This window comes from Ranitomeya imitator, chromosome 4 (genome assembly GCF_032444005.1).
Source record: "Ranitomeya imitator isolate aRanImi1 chromosome 4, aRanImi1.pri, whole genome shotgun sequence".
NCBI classification, from domain to species: Eukaryota; Metazoa; Chordata; class Amphibia; order Anura; family Dendrobatidae; genus Ranitomeya; species Ranitomeya imitator.
Window position 1 is genome coordinate 335,844,561 of NC_091285.1, and position 12,331 is coordinate 335,856,891.

The window sequence follows — 12,331 nt, forward strand, 5'->3', positions numbered from 1 at the left end:
CTGAGTAAGAAACGAAAAATAGATATTGTCCCATAGTCATACTACTAACAATACCAGGTTGAGTCCAATATGATAAATATAAAGAAGAAAGGACTGAAAGTATTGCTGCCAAAATTATGAATCTCACTGCCAAAAATATAAATATGTGTCTCACTATAAGATATCAAAAAAAGTACATATCATGCTGCCGATAATCTACTGAAAGGTTATGTCCGTGAGTATATGATTCACTATAAGGAAACCAGGAAGTGAGACCGGGAGAAAAAACAAGGAGAAAAAACATGTAATAAGTCCACAGGACAATAATATTCCAGAGATATGACAGGGAAAATCGTTCCCAATGCAAGATAATATGAAACCAATGAGAAACAAAAGAGGTCCGGGGTGCGGTGTAATTAGATGAAGTGAAATCCCCCATACTGGCAGCCGCCAGATAGCGTGACAAATAGAAGGTGACATGGTCTTACCCGAGGCAGTGAATCGGTAGCTTGCCGAGGACCGAAGTGCGGTGCCAGGACGCTGAGAACATGCGTCCTCTTAAGCTGCCTGGGTGAACCCGGTATGATAGCACTTCCGGGTGGCAATGTGAAGTGCGCATGCGCGGCTAGCAAGCCGAATCAGGCAGAAAGCCACCGGAAAAAGCCGAAAAAGTCCGGCCGATCATGTGACTCTTCCTATTTATAACTCAGCGCAGGTCAGCGCCTGTCTGTGAAGAAGAAAAAGACCATGAGAAAAAAACCAAAATGTTAGACACTTATAATATAAAGTGCACACTATCATAATATTTGGGATATACAAACGCAAATATTAGAAAATAATAAAATATATATATACTATACCATGCAAATAGCATATAATTATAATGTGCATTATGAAATGTATACATGGACCAAGATTGAAATAAAGAATAGGGATAGATAGTATCGGGTCTATGAGAATAAGGTCACCTAATACATAACCTCATATTCCCTGTTGAGGCCAAATGGAGAAAGGGTTTGTAACTTATGAATCCAATAGGATTCCCGTATTTTCAATTTTTCTATTCTGTTACCACCTCTTCTCATAGGAGGTATCCAATCAATCACTTGATATCAGAGTTGGGCAATTGTATGGTTGTTTTGGGAAAAATGAGCAGGAACCGGAAGGAGAGTACGCCCACATCTAATGGTAGACTTGTGTTGGGAGATGCGGTCCCGGATATGTTGGGTGGTTTCGCCAACATATCCGAGACCGCATGGACACTTAATCAAATATATGATGAATGATGAATTACACGTGAAGTGTCCTTTTATGGAAAATCTTTGTCCTGAACGTGGGTGAGTAAATGAGTCCCCCTTCATCACATTTGAACACTGTAGGCATCCCAAACAAGGGAATGTCCCATTACGTGGGGTACTAAAGACGCCCTGTGTCACCGGAAGTCTAGAGGAACCCACATCTGCCCTTACTAAAAAATTCCTCAAATTGTCAGATCTCTTGTCACAAAAGATAGGTCTGGTATTGAATTTGGGAATAGTGGGATATGAATTTTGTAAAATATTCCAATGTTTCAATATACTTTGTTGAATACGCTATTTGAATGGATGAAAGACACTAACAAAGGCAATTCTAGGATGTTTAGGTGTCTCCATAGGTCTATTGGTTACCCCAATATTATCACTCAAAGTTGAAGGATAACCTCTATCTTGAAATTTCTTATCCATTTCAATATGTCTTGTAGTACGTTGGACTGGATTGGAGACAATTCTCCTGTCGTGTTGAGACTTAGATAGTGCTTTCTTAACGTGGCGTGGATGGTTGCTGCTATATAGAAGTAAGCTCTTTTTGGCCGTAGACTTTACATATAGGTCAGTGTCAACCATACCATCCGCCCCTATCTTCATTAAAGTATCCAAAAAATTAATTGATTGATTACTATGCTGTAAAGAAAAAGTGATGTTAGGTGTACAAGAGTTTAAGTCCGCATGAAAACCCTGGAGGGTTGTTACGTCACCAGTCCAAATAAAAAATACGTCATCAATAAAACGTCTCCAAAACAAAACATTTGATGTAAACAATGGGTGACAATATACATACGATGTTTCATAGAAGTCCATGAATATGTTGGCAAATGGGGGCGCAACGTTTGACCCCATTGCTGTGCCTTTCTTTTGAATATAAAATTGGTCTTCAAACAGGAAATAATTCTTGGTAAGAATAATGGTTAGTGCATCAATACAAAACTGTAACTGATTATCAGAGAATTTAGCATGTGTGGTGACATATTTGATAACTGACTGAAGACCTTCCTGATGATCAATGTTAGTGTATAGACTCGACACATACATGGTAACCAGTATGCTGCCGGAGGGCAAAGGGCCCAAATCTCTAATTAATTGTAGGAAATGAGTGGTATCCTTTAGATAAGATCTCATAAGAGGTACAAGTGGAGATAAAATCTTCTCCAATGTGATCGCAAGTGGTGATAGTACGGAATTAGTGGAGGCCACTATGGGTCTCCCTGGGGGTCTAAGCAGATTTTTATGAATCTTCGGCAATGTGTATAGTACTGGGATAACCGGATAATTATTAATCAGGAATTCTCCCAATTTTTGATCAATTCCGTACTATCACCACTTGCGATCACATTGGAGAAGATTTTATCTCCACTTGTACCTCTTATGAGATCTTATCTAAAGGATACCACTCATTTCCTCATGGAAAGAGAATAATAAATATCTCAAATAAACTTAATTCAATTTTTGACTTGAAAATAACAATTTGCCAGGGTTGTCAGCCCTCCAATGTGTCTCTTGAAGAAAGATCACATCTGGCAAAAATCATTTCATGTGTATTAAAACTTTTTTGCATTTAAGGGGGGTGTTAAGGCCCGCCACATTCCATGACAAAAAACAAAAATGTGGTGAGGTGTAGGAGTCTGGTGTCTGAGGCATACTCATCCTGGATCCCAGGTTCATCCCTTTCACACACAGCGAGCTGCAGGCATGAACAAATATTAAACGTGTCATTGAGGGTGAGTCCCGTATATATAAAGGTACCGTCACATTTAGCGACGCTGCAGCGATCTAGACAACGATGCCGATCGCTGCAGCGTCGCTGTGTGGTCGCTGGAGAGCTGTCACACAGACAGCTCTCCAGCGAGCAACTATGCGAAGTCCCCTGGTAACCAGGGTAAACATCGGGTTACTAAGCGCAGGGCCGCGCTTAGTAACCCGATGTTTACCCTGGTTACCAGTGTAAGTGTAAAAAAAACACTACACACTTACATTCCGGTGTCTGTCCCCCGGCGCTCTGCTTCCTGCACTGACTGTGAGCGCTGGCTGGCCGTAAAACAGAGTGGTGACGTCACCGCTGTGCTTTACGGCCGGCCGGCGCTGACAGTGCAGGGAAGCAGAGCGCCGGGGGTCAGACACCGGAATGTAAGTGTGTAGTGTTTTTTTTTACATTTACACTGGTAACCAGGGTAAACATCGGGTTACTAAGCGCGGCCCTGCGCTTAGTAACCCGATGTTTACCCTGGTTACCAGTGAAGACATCGCTGAATCGGCGTCACACACGCCGATTCAGCGAAGTCTGCGGGAGATCCAGTGACGAAATAAAGTTCTGGCCTTTCTGCTCCGACCAACGATGTCACAGCAGGATCCAGATCGCTGCTGCGTGTCAAACACAACGATATCGCTATCCAGGACACTGCAACGTCACGGATCGCTAGCGATATCGTTGTTAAATTGTTCAGTGTGAAGGTACCTTTAGTACCTGATTTGAGAAGGGGGGGGAAGCACAGGAGGGTAAAGGCAATAGATAACAACAAACAAAACAACATAGTTAACTTTACGGATCGGTGATAGAAGCTTGCAGGGAGTGTACCGGGAGAGCCATGCCATCACCAAAGAGAACATTCCATAACGGAAACAACAGTCCTCCTAGAATAAGATAACATGTTTAACGAGTTTTGTAGATCACCCCACTGCGACATCTCGAGCATGACGGAATCTTCTGTTTGCAACCTCTGGATCTTCGTAAATAGTTACACATTCTCCATCTTGGACCTTCAGTTTAGCTGGGTAGAGCAGTTGAAACCTAATGTTTTCTTCGATAAGTAGATGACAGATAGGTACAAATGCCTTGAGTTTCTGAGCTACAGCTGCAGAAAAGTCCTGGAAGATTAGAATCTTAGAATCATGGATAGTCAGTTCTCGATGTCGACGATATGCTCTTAAGACCCTTTCATTCATGGCACAATTAAGGTATTTTGCTATAACCGGGCGAGGCCTGATATTTCCGCCATTTTGGGTAGGACTTTGGGGGTCTATACTGTGTGCTCATTCTATCATCATTGGGTCTTTCCCAAGGTCCAACTGAAGGGCAGCAGGGATATCTTTGGTAAGGTATTCCATAAGACGTTCACCGCCCACTGATTTCGGGGCACCCACAAAACGCAGATTGCTACAGTGGTCTCTTTTCCAAGTCCTCTATCTTATAACGCAGTTCTCGGTCTGTGGCTTGGCTTTGTTGGAGAGAGGTCCGTCCATTTCATTGGATTGAACTCTATTTTCCAGTTCAGTAATTTTATGAGACTTAGTTGTAATTTGAGCCATAGCTGTATTGATGGAGGCATGAAGAATGTCAAACCGTTTGTCAAATGGTGGCATCAGTAGCTTGGAGACTTCTTAGGCCACCAAAGTTGCCTGTGCAGGGTATTGATTAGAGGATTCGGAGCAGCTCAACAACAGGGAGAGCTATGGTACAGGTAAACTGTCATCCATCTGTAACACAGGCGATTGAGAAGAGGGTTGGTGGCGTGAGCTTTTAGCAGGTTGTTTAGGTGTTTTCAAGGTGGGTTTGCTTTTGTGCATTGTGGATGACGATTGTGCACAGAGCAATGAAGGCACATGTGAACGGGTGAATTTCTCTGCTTGGGTTTTTATTAGATATTTGTCCATTACAATTCCCACAATTAGGGTGAGGTAAACGGGCAGTCGACAGAAGAGGAGGTAATCGGATTAACAGGTTACAGGCCGCAGTGGGTTGGGGAGAGGAAAGACTGTCATAGTTCGATTACAATATCAGTCTTGGATGGCAGTGTCTAAGTGGGTAAGGAGTGGTGTATATTTGCTGCATATATCTCCGGATAGTAAGCAAGAGGAGAGTTGTGCAGTCGGCAGGCACTGTGTTTGGCTTTGACCTTAATGTCCCGTTATAGAAATGGTCATCAGGAGAACCACACCAGTACTTTCGCGCAGTCCACAGGCTCCTCCTTTTTAATGTTGTGTGATCCACACACAGGGCTTCCAGAAAGAAGAAAAAAAGGCTACAGCTCCTGAAAGTCAGCAGTGTCGGGGGCAAATCCCATGCAGACTATTTTCTGACAGTGGTGGGATCTAACAGATTGGACTGTATAGGCAGGAGCTAGGTTAAAAGGCGGTCACACAGGATGTCTCACTCTCAGAAGTCCAAATTTGTTTTAGATTTGTTCCATCATGCTTGAGTCTCATGCACACATCATGTGGATGTCAGGACAGACGTGGGGTGTGGGGCTGCAAATAGGACACACACTGGCAGAGACTGATGGGTAAGACCTGTATCCCCTTATGGGTTGTTCCCCTAGGCTTTGTACGTACTAGTATTCTATAATGACTATTACTCGAAAAAAAAACTGATTAGCTATGCTTTGCACCTTCACTTGCACTATGCACTTTTTGAAACAGGTCTCATGGATAGATCTGTAGGGTGCGATCATATATGTGTGAGTTAACCCTCTCCTGCTATTACAGTGGTGTTTGTCCTTCACATATGAGCTCTGGCTGTACCTTGTTTTTTTAGTCTGTATACTACTTTATGTTTATTTTTTGGAATACATTTTCATGCATTTTACTCACATGTGGATTGGACTCATAAGGGTATGTGCACACGTGGAATGGTACACTGCGGATTTTTCCGTAGCGGATTTGATAAATCCGCAGTGCAAAACCGCTGCGGTTTTTCCTGCGGATTTATCGCGTTTTCTATTGCGGATTCCGCTGCGGATTTACATCTGCAGTTTTCTATTGGAGCAGATGTAAAAACACTGCGGATTCCGCACAAAGAATTGACATGCTGCAGAAAATAAAACGCTGCGTTTCCACACGTTTTATTCCGCAGCATGGGCACAGCGTTTTTGGTTTCCCATAGGTTTACATTGTACTGTAAACTCATGGGAAACTGCTGCAGATCCGCAGCAAAATCTGCAACATGTGCACATACCCTAACTCCGTGAGTTACTTGTAGGAATCATGTTTTGTGAGTGTCCTTTTTGCCAACCCATTTTTGTCCCTTTATGCGCATATGGCCTCTTATTTTGATGATTATGTATTAGGCTAGGTTCACATTGTGTTAATAGCAGCTCGTTGAACACATGCGTTAACGGGCTGCTGTTATCGTCACTTGTGTTAGGTCATCGCGCTAGTGCAGATAGAGCTAGCAGATGCTCCATATGCGCTAGCAGTGACGGACCCGGAAACACTGCAGACCACGTCCCAGGGTCCGTCACTCAATGACGGCACATCGCTAGTGATGCGTCCAACCTAGGACTTAATGGGGGTGTTAACAGCCTGCATTACACCGCGTTATGCCCTGGTATAACGTAGTCCGTCTAACGGACGCCTATAACGCAATGTGAACCCAGCCTTAGTGGAACCTGTTTATGTGGTGTGTTGATGGGTTTATTAGAGGCAGCTATGGTCTATTGCAGTCCCTGTCTTCTACACCGGTCACCAATATCCAGCAGTAGTGTATCATAGAAATGATTAGTCAAACTCATTCTGACAGGTGCCCCGCCCCTATCAAAGTGTATCAAAGTGTGTGACCCCACCCAGCCCCGTCAGCCAGCTGTCCCTGTGTGTCCGATTTCCCTTTTGATATAGTTTGATTTTGTTAATTTGATCCTGTGATTATTAACCCAGTATTTCTTTTTATATTAGATTTTCTTAATTTGTTTATTTTATATCCTATTAGATTTTCATATTATATGTATGTTGCAGTAGCTGCTATGAGTATGAATGCGTCTGATACTATAACTGCTAGCATCTGCTAAAATGTGTCTCTACTAACCATTAACTAAATGATGGTCATCTCATTTACGCAGAGTATCCGGCGATTATAACACCATTCTCATTATATGGGTCATATTATATATATATGACCCGTGTTACAACACCCGCAAGTATGAAGCGGTGTGTTTTATACGTTTATAAAAGCAAAGACACGATATTGTAAAAGTTTAAAAGATTTTATTGTTGCAAAATAAATACATCTCAAATACATTTCAATAATATAAAAATTCTTACAGAATATAAAAAGTAAAAACATTAAATAGTACAATGAACATACATCATTACACTTCTTACAAAATAATTAATATAGCGTTACAAGGTGTGTACAGCATTTATCCAGTACATTCTTTACATCGTGAGCCACATGGTTTGTAGCATCGGTAGAGACCTTTTTTTTTTTTTTAGGTAGCAGAGTTCCGCGTGTGGTACCTAATGACGGGGAATGTAAAGATTGAATTGTACGGGGCGTCGGAGCTAGCTTCTGTGGTGTAGATACAGAGCATGTCTCACTGCTGGAAATTTTTAATTCATCTAAAAGCTTCCTAGTAGTGGGGTTACCCACAAGGAGGTAAATTTCTGCGGGACAGGGCATGACTCTGCGTTGTACTACGTACCAAATCCAGTAAGTTAGACCTTGGTATTACGGATCCTTTGAAAATAAATTCAGCTTTATTATTCCAGGCTGTAACATTTTTATTCTGCAGCAACCTGTTTAGTAAAAATTCAGCATTCTTTTTATATCTTTGGTTTATATGGCTGACAATTTCAGCGATCTCTTGATTTTTATCAGAGTCGGTATTTGGCAATTGTTGCTGACCAAGATCAGGAGTGCTAACGATATTTAAAGCCGTTACTTCTTTTGAGCTGTGCCTCGTATGTACCAAGTAGCGTTGTAGCACAGAGCTATACATTTTAATTTTCACATCATCGGGAATGTCACGACGTTGTAAAATGTCGCCAATTTCACCATCAAGGCGGCGAATAACACTGTCGCGTATGTTATCTGTAGTACCTGGTCTTAGTTTGTCTAGCTCCTGTTTGGGCACTAGATACATTTTCTCTGTATGTTCCATTATCTTTCGGCGAGCAGGCTTGTTATTATTGGAATTGCAAAAGCTAAAAGAGGGCCGATAAACCCGCCGGCCTGCTTTAGTAGGCGCTTCTTTTTCTTTATGGGCTGAGATCTGTCGCTCAGGGTTCTTGTAGCTTTACGCCACTTCTTTAATATACCTTTTTGGCGCTCTTTCAGCAGAATCCTGCCTTTTAAGATGTTTAAAGCAATCTCGCCTATGGCTGTAATTAAATCACTGCTTGCATTGCGCAAAATAGACTTTCTGACAGCGGGGGTGCTTTCACCAGGGTTTTTAAGAGCGCCCAGTTACGCCGGAGCCTCTCAGACATCTTTACATCACAACGCACACAGCGTAGAATGTCTGATTCTGGGTAAAATTCACTTTTTAGAAGTGTTTTTCTTTTGAACACAGACAGCGGGCAACGCTGGTGGAAACAACCCAGTCCTTAAGCGCAGATCCTCAGGGGTATTCGCTCTCAAATCTACAAGCAAATACCCGTAAGGGTCCCGCGTGGCATCCTCAAAAGCTTCTAGAAAAAAACGTGTTTTTCCGGGATACATCTGACGAGCGAGAGTTAAAATTTGTAATTTATCTCGGGGGTTATTAAAAAGCACCATGTACTTTGTGTTTAAATTTATCGTACGGCTTTTCTTACCCTGACAAAATATGTTTTGTACCAGGTAGAAAATGCTGAGATTTCTGTGGTGCACATACTTGGTAAAGGCTTTTTCTATCTCACAATTTTCACTAGCACTCTCTATGAGATCATCAACAATAGCCAAATTCACCTTCTTTGGTGGGAATAATTCGTCATCTACGAATGTATTCGGCAGACCCTCCACAAATCTGGCGTGGGGAAAAGAGAGAGATTTCATCATATAGTTTTTGCCAACACAAATAAAACCAAACAATATTATCAGGTTTCTAAGAAAAATTAGCTTCAATATTATATAGCAGCTGTTTTACAAAATAGCTCTTTCCAGAATTAGACGGGCCTGCTAGAATGCATGAGAATGGGTGCTGCAGACGTGTATCCCGGAAACTCTAGCTCGTCAGATGTATCCCGGAAAAATACGTTTTTTTCCTAGAAGCTTTTGAGGACCCTTACAGGTATTTGCTTGTAGATTTGAGAGCTAATACCCCTGAGGATCTGCGCTTAAGGACTGGGTTGTTTCCACCAGCGTTGCCCGCTGTCTGTGTTCAAAAGAAAAACAATTCTAAAAGTGAATTTTACCCGGTATCAGACATTCTACGCTGTGTGCGTTGTGATGTAAAGATGTCCGAGAGGCTCCGGCGTAACTGGGCGCTCTTAAAAACCCTGGTGAAAGCAACCCCCACTGTCAGAAAGTCTATTTTGCGCAATGCAAGCAGTGATTTAATTACAGCCATAGGCGAGATTGCTTTAAACATCTTAAAAGGCAGGATTCCGCTGAAAGAACGCCAAAAAGGTATATTAAAGAAGTGGCGTAAAGCTATAAGCACCCTGAGCGACAGATCTCAGCCCATAAAGAAAAAGAAGCGCCTACTAAAGCAGGCCAGCGGGTTTATCGGCCCTCTTTTAGCTTTTGCAATTCCAATAATAACAAGCCTGCTCGCCAAAAGATAATGGAACATACAGAGAAAATGTATCCAGTGCCCAAACAGGAGCTAGACAAACTAAGACCAGGTACTACAGATAACATACGTGACAGTGTTATTCGCCGCCTTGATGGTGAAATTGGCGACATTTTACAACGTCGTGACATTCCCGATGATGTGAAAATTAAAATGTATAGCTCTGTGCTACAACGCTACTTGGTACATACGAGGCACAACTCAAAAGAAGTAACGGCTTTAAATATTGTTAGCACTCCTGATCTTGGTCAGCAACAATTGCCAAATACCGACTCTGATAAAAATCAAGAGATCGCTGAAATTGTCAGCCATATAAACCAAAGATATAAAAAGAATGCTGAATTTTTACTAAACAGGTTGCTGCAGAATAAAAATGCTACAGCCTGGAATAATAAAGCTGAATTTATTTTCAAAGGATCCGTAATACCAAGGTCTAACTTACTGGATTTGGTACGTAGTACAATGCAGAGTCATGCCCTGTCCCGCAGAAATTTACCTCCGGGTTGGGATTCATTTATGCAGGCTATGGCCGTGCTAAATATACCGTCTACAGTTGTGGGTAACCCCACTACTAGGAAGCTTTTAGATGAATTGAAAATTTCCAGCAGTGAGACATGCTCTGTATCTACACCACAGAAGCTAGCTCCGACACCCCGTACAATTCAATCTTTACATTCCCCGTCATTAGGTACCACACGCGGAACTCTGCTACCTAAAAAAAAAAGTCTCTACCGATGCTACAAACCATGTGGCTCACGATGTAAAGAATGTACTGGATAAATGCTGTACACACCTTGTAACGCTATATTAATTATTTTGTAAGAAGTGTAATGATGTATGTTCATTGTACTATTTAATGTTTTTACTTTTTATATTCTGTAAGAATTTTTATATTGAAATGTCTTTGAGATGTATTTATTTTGCAACAATAAAATCTTTTAAACTTTTACAATATCGTGTCTTTGCTTTTATAAACGTATAAAACACACTGCTTCATACTTGCGGGTGTTGTAACACGGGTCATGTATATATAATATGACCCATATAATGAGAATGGTGTTATAATCGCCGGATACTCTGCGTAAATGAGATGACCATCATTTAGTTAATGGTTAGTAGAGACATTTTAGCAGATGCTAGCAGTTATAGTATCAGACGCATTCATACTCATAGCAGCTACTGCAACATACATATAATATGAAAATCTAATAGGATATAAAATAAACAAATTAAGAAAATCTAATATAAAAAGAAATACTGGGTTAATAATCACAGGATCAAATTAGCAAAATCAAACTATATCAAAAGGGAAATCAGACACACCGGGACAGCTGGCTGACGAGGCTGGGCGGGGTTACACACTTTGATAGGGGCGGGGCACCTGTCAGAATGAGTTTGACTAATCATTTCTATTATACACTACTGCTAGATATTGGTGACCGGTGTAGAAGACAGGGACTGCAATAGACCATAGCTGCCTCTAATAAACCATCAACACACCACATAAACAGGTTCCACTAAGGCTGGCACTCTGTATGCCTTCAGCACATTTTGTATATCTTAGCAGTTTATATACTCAGATAGTGTTGTTTATTTATGTGTACTGCGTTACGTGCCATCTATCTATGGGGCCTTACTAATGATCTCAGGATCCCATGTTTAGTACTGTCATATGTTGCATATTTTAGCACACTTCCTGTGCCACAGTATATTTTTTCATGTGCAGCTCTATTAGCTATTTAGGCCTTATTTGTGTTATCATGTTCTTTGCACTTTATTAATATGCTGTCCATATAGGTCACTGAGATACATATCTGTATGTGTTCCTGTTTTCCCCCTTTCACCTTGTGTACAGGCACTTGCCATATTATAGGCATTGTTCTAAGTGTTTTTAAAATGATCTGTCCTGTATTTGCACCTTAATAAAGCAGTGTTGTTTTTTTGTACAAATCTATGCTGTTTGGTGATCCCCTTTTTGTATGGCCTCTGCTTTTTCTTGTTTTTGTGCAGATTCGTTTTCTGAGGTCAGGGTTGGATCCCAATTGTTCATGTTCTGTGGTGCCCCCACAAAGTTATTAGTATCCTGCTTTCAAACATGCCAATCACACCTATCCTTAAAAAGCCAACCCTCGATCCAACTGCTATATCTAGCTATCGCCCAATATTACTGCTCCCATTCGCTTCCCAACTCCTAGAGCAGCACGTCCATGCTGAACTTTCCTCCCACCTCTCATCTAACTTGCTCTTTGACAATCTACAATCTGGTTTCCGCCCCATCACTCAACTGAGACAGCCCTGACCAAAATTACTGATGACCCACTTACAGCCAAACCTAATGGACAATACTCTGTACTCCTCCTTCTAGACCTGTCCTCTGCTTCCGATACAGTTGACCACTGCCTCTTACTACAGATCCTCTCCTCCTTTGGCATCAAATACCTCGCCCTATCCTGGATCTCCTCATACTTTTCCAACCGCACATTCAGCATCTCCAACTCTACCTCCTCATCCCACCCTCTCTGTTGGAGTCCCCCAAGGGTCTGTTCTAGGACC

The 12,331-nt window shown here is 41.7% G+C and overlaps 1 protein-coding gene across 1 annotated transcript in view; it reads right to left on the reverse strand.

The window, feature by feature from the left end:
- The window catches only part of ZBED4 (zinc finger BED-type containing 4), a 131,826-nt gene that overhangs the window by 55,221 nt on the left and 64,274 nt on the right, over window positions 1–12,331 (reverse strand). The window contains exon 3 of the transcript XR_011320743.1: window positions 468–706. The gene's annotated coding sequence lies outside the window, so the exon portion shown is untranslated. The remainder of the gene's footprint in view (window positions 1–467; window positions 707–12,331) is intronic.